Source organism: Urocitellus parryii, unplaced genomic scaffold, assembly GCF_045843805.1.
Source record: "Urocitellus parryii isolate mUroPar1 unplaced genomic scaffold, mUroPar1.hap1 Scaffold_4013, whole genome shotgun sequence".
NCBI classification, from domain to species: Eukaryota; Metazoa; Chordata; class Mammalia; order Rodentia; family Sciuridae; genus Urocitellus; species Urocitellus parryii.
In genome coordinates this window covers 24,257-29,550 of record NW_027553597.1, presented here as the reverse complement: position 1 = coordinate 29,550, position 5,294 = coordinate 24,257, and positions in this window count along the sequence as shown.

Below are 5,294 nucleotides of genomic sequence, written 5' to 3'. Positions count from 1 at the left end.
AGTCAGGGTGTATGACTTCAGTGAGTGACAGCACAGGTGGATCTGAGTCAGGGTGTATGACTTCAGTGAGTGACAGCACAGGGGGATCTGAGTCAGGGTGTGTGACTTCAGTGAATGACAGCACAGGTGGATCGGAGTCAGGGGATGTGACTTCAGTGAGTTACAGCACAGGTGGATCTGAGTAAGGGTGTGTGACTTCAGTGAGTGTCAGCACAGGTAGATCTGAGTCAGGGTGTGACTTCAGTGAGTGACAGCACAGGTGGATCTGAGTCAGGGAGTGTGACTTCAGTGAGTGACAGCACAGGTGGATCTGAGTCAGGGTGTATGACTTCAGTGAGTGTCAGCACAGGTGGATCTGAGTCAGGGAGTGTGAATTCAGTTAGTGACAGCACAGGTGGACCTGAGTCAGTGTGTGTGACTTCAGTGAGTGACAGCTCATGTCGATCTGAGTCAGGGTGTGTGACTTCAGTAAGTGACAGCACCGTTGGATCTGAGTCAGTAGGTTGTGACTTCAGTAGTGACAGCACAGGTGGATCTGAGTCAGTAGGTTGTGATCAGTAGTGACAGCACAGGTGGATCTGAGTCAATGTGTGACTTCAGTGAGTGACTGCACAAGTGGATCTGAGTCAGGGTGTGACTTCAGTGAGTCACAGCACAAGTGGATCTGAGTCTGGGGGTGTGACTTCAGTGAGTGACTGCACAAGTGTATATGTGTCAGGGTGTGCCTTTAGTGAGTGACAGCACAGGTGGATCTGAGTCGGGGTGTGACTTCAGTGAGTGACAGCACAGGTGGATCTGATTCTGGGGGTGTGACTTCAGTGAGTGACAGCACAGGTGGATCTGAGTCAGGGTGTGTGACTTCAGTGAGTGACAGCACAGGTGGATCTGAGTCAGGGTGTGACTTCCGTGAGTGACAGCACAGGTGGATCTGAGTCAGGGTGTGTGACTTCAGTGAGTGACAGCACTGGTGGATCTGAGTCAGGGTGTATGACTTCAGTGAGTGACAGCACAGGTGGATCTGAGTCAGGGTGTGTGACTCCAGTGAGTGACAGCACAGGTGGATCTGAGTCAGGGTGTGACTTCAGTGAGTGACAGCACAGGTGGATCTGAGTCAGGGTGTGTGAATGCAGTGAGTGACAGCACAGGGGGATCTGAGTCGGGGTGTGACTTCCGTGAGTGACAGCACAGGTGGATCTGAGTCAGGGTGTGTGACTTCAGTGAGTGACAGCACAGGGGGATCTGAGTCAGGGTGTGTGACTTCCGTGAGTGACTGCACAAGTGGATCTGAGTCAGGGAGTGACTTCAGTGAGTGACAGCACAAGTGGATCTGAGTCAGTGTGTGTCTTCAGTGAGTGACAGCACAGGTGGATCTGAGTCAGTGTGTGACTTCAGTGAGTGACAGCACAGGTGGATCTGAGTCAGGGTGTATGACTTCAGTTAGTGACTGCTCAAGTGGATATGAGTCAGGGTGTGACTTCAGTGAGTGACAGCACAGGTGGATCTGAGTCAGGGGGTGTGACTTCAGTGAGTGACAGCATAGGTGCATCTGAGTTATGGTGTGACATCCGTGAGTGACAGCACAGGTGGATCTGAGTCAGGGTGTGACTTCAGTGAGTGACAGCACAGGTGGATCTGAGTCAGGGAGTGTGACTTCAGTGAGTGAGAGCACAGGTGGATCTGAGTCAGGGTGTATTACTTCACTGAGTGACAGCACAGGTGGATCTGAGTCAGGGTGTATGACTTCAGTGAGTGACAGCACAGGTGTATCTGAGTCAGGGTGTGACTTCAGTGAGTTACACCACAGGTGGATCTGAGTCAGGATGTGTGACTTCAGTGAGTGACAGCACAGGTGGATCTGAGTCAGGGTGTGACTTCAGTGAGTGATAGCACAGGTGGATCTGAAATAGGGTGTGACTTCAGTGAGTGACAGCACAGGTGGATCTGAGTCAGGGTGTGTGACTTCAGTGAGTGACAGCACAGGTGGATCTGAGTCAGGGTGTATGACTTCAGTGAGTGACAGCACAGGTGGATCTGAGTCGATGTGTGACTTCAGTGAGTGATAGCACAGGTGGATCTGAGTCAGGGGGTGTGACTTCCGTCAGTGACAGCACAGGTGGATCTGAGTCAGGGTGTGACTTCAGTAGTGATAGCACAGGGGGATCTGAGTCAGGGAGTGTGACTTCGGTGAGTGAAAGCACAGGTGGATTGAGTCAGGGTGTACGACTTCACTGAGTGACAGCACAGGTGGATCTGAGTCAAGGTGTATGACTTCAGTGAGTGACAGCACAGGTGGATCTGAGTCAGGGTGTGACTTCAGTGAGTGACAGCCCAGGTGGATCTGAGTCAGGGTGTGTGACTTCAGTGAGTGACATCACAGGTGGATCTGAGTCAGGATGTATGACTTCAGTGAGTGACAGCACAGGTGGATCTGAGTCAGGGTGTGAGTTCATTGAGTGACAGCACTGGTGGATCTGAGTCAGGGTGTGTGACTTCAGTGAGTGACAGCACAGGTGGATCTGAGTCAGGGTGTGACTTCAGTGACTGACAGGACAGGTGGATCTGAGTCAGGGTGTGACTTCAGTGAGTGACAGCACAGGTGGATCTGAGTCAGGGTGTGTGAATGCAGTGAGTGACAGCACAGGGGGATCTGAGTCAGGGAGTGTGACTTCTGTGAGTGACAGCACAGGTGGATCTGTGTCAGGGTGTGTGACTACAGTGAATGACAGCACAGGTGGATCTGAGTCAGTGTGTGACTTCAGTGAGTGACAACACAGGTGAATCTGAGTCAGGGTGTGACTTCAGTGAGTGAATGCGCAAGTGGATCTGAGTCAGGGTGTGACTTCAGTGAGTGACAGCACAAGTGGATCTGAGTCAGTGTTGACTTCAGTGAGTGACATAACAGGTGGATCTGAGTCAGTGTGTGACTTCAGTGAGTGACAGCACAGGTGGATCTGAGTCAGTGTGTGACGTCAGTGAGTGACTGCACAAGTGGATCTGAGTTAGGGAGTGTGACTTCAGTGAGTGACTGCACAAGTGGATCTGAGTCAGTGTGTAAATTCAGTGAGTGACTGCACAAGTGTATATGAGTCAGGGTGTGACTTCACTGAGTGACAGCACAGGTGGATCTGAGTCAGTGTGTGACTTCAGTGAGTGACAGCACAGGTGGATCTGAGTCAGGGTGTGTGACTTCAGTGAGTGACAGCACAGGTGGATATGAGTCAGGGGTGTGGCTTGAATGAGTGACAGCACAGGTGGATCTGAGTCAGGGTGTGACTTCAGTGAGTGACAGCACAGGTGGATATGAGTCAGGGTGTGTGATCAGTGAGCGACAGCACAGGTGGATCTGAGTCAGTGTGTGACTTTAGTGAGTGACAGCACAAGTGGACGTGAGTCTGGGGGTGTGACTTCAGTGAGTGACAGCACAGGTGGGTCTGAGTCAGCAAGGGTGTGTGACTTAAGTGAGTGACAGCACAGGTGGATCTGAGTCAGCGTGTGTGACTTCAGTGAATGACAGCACAAGTGGATCTGATTCGGGGTGACTTCAGTGAGTGACATAACAGGTGGATCTGAGTTAGTGTAGGACTTCAGTGAGTGACAGCACAGGTGGATCTGAGTCAGGGTGTGACTTCAGTGAGTGACAGCACAGGTGGATCTGAGTCAGGGTGTGTGACTTCAGTGAGTGACAGCACAGGTGCATCTGAGTCAGGGTGTATGATTTCAGTGAGTGACAGCACAGGTGGATCTGAGACGATGTGTGACTTCAGTGAGTGACAGCACAGGTTGATCTGAGTCTATGTGTGACTTCAGTGAGTGATATCACAGGTGGATCTGAGTCAGGGGGTGTGACTTCAGTGAGTGACAGCACAGGTGCATCTGAGTCAGGTTGTATGACTTCAGTGAGTGACAGCACAGGTGGATCTGAGTCAGGGTGTATGACTTCAGTGAGTGACAGCACAGGTGGATCTGAGTCAGGGTGTATGACTTCAGTGAGTGACAGCACAGGGGGATCTGAGTCAGGGTGTGTGACTTCAGTGAGTGACAGCACAGGTGGATCTGAGTCATGGTGTGACTTCAGTGAGTGACAGCACAGGTGGATCTGAGTCAGGGTGTGTGACTTCAGTGAGTCACAGCACAGGTGGATCTGAGTCAGGGTGTATGACTTCACTGAGTGTCAGCACAGGTGGATCTGAGTCAGGGGGTGTGACTTCAGTGAGTGACAGCACAGGTGGATCTGAGTCAGGGTGTGTGACTCCAGTGAGTGACAGCACAGGTGGATCTGAGTCAGGGTGTGACTTCAGTGAGTGACAGCACAGGTGGATCTGAGTCAGGGTGTGTGAATGCAGTGAGTGACAGCACAGGTGGATCTGAGTCAGGGTGTGTGACTTCAGAGTGACAGCACAGGTGGATCTGAGTCAGGGTGTGACTTCAGTGAGTGACAGCACAGGTGGATCTGAGTCAGGGTATGACTTCAGTGAGTGACAGCACAGGTGGATCTGAGTCAGGGTGTGTGACTTCAGTGAGTGACATCACAGGTGGATCTGAGTCAGGGTGTATGACTTCAGTGAGTGACAGCACAGGTGGATATGAGTCAGGGTGTGTGACTTCAGTGAGTGACAGCCCAGGTGGATCTGAGTCAGTGTGTGACTTCAGTGAGTGACAGCACAAGTGGACGTGAGTCTGGGGGTGTGACTTCAGTGAGTGACCGCACAGGAGGGTCTGAGTCAGCAAGGGTGTGTGACTTAAGTGAGTGACAGCACAGGTGGATCTGAGTCAGAGTGTGTGACGTCAGTGAGTGACAGCACAAGTGGATCTGATTCGGGGTGACTTCAGTGAGTGACATAACAGGTGGATCTGAGTTAGTGTAGGTCTTCAGTGAGTGACAGCACAGGTGGATCTGAGTCGATGTGTGACTTCAGTGAGTGATAGCACAGGTGGATATGAGTCAAGGGGTGTGACTTCAGTGAGTGACAGCACAGGTGCATCTGAGTCAGGTTGTATGACTTCAGTGAGTGACAGCACAGGTGGATCTGAGTCAGGGTGTATGACTTCAGTGAGTGACAGCACAGGGGCATCTGAGTCAGGGTGTGTGACTTCAGTGAATGACAGCACAGGTTAATCGGAGTCAGGGGATGTGACTTCAGTGAGTTACAGCACAGGTGGATTTGAGTCAGGGTGTGTGGCATCAGTGAGTGACAGCACAGGTAGATCTGAGTCAGGGTGTGACTTCAGTGAGTGACAGCACAGGTGGATCTGAGTCAGGGTGTATGACTTCAGTGAGTGTCAGCACAGGTGGA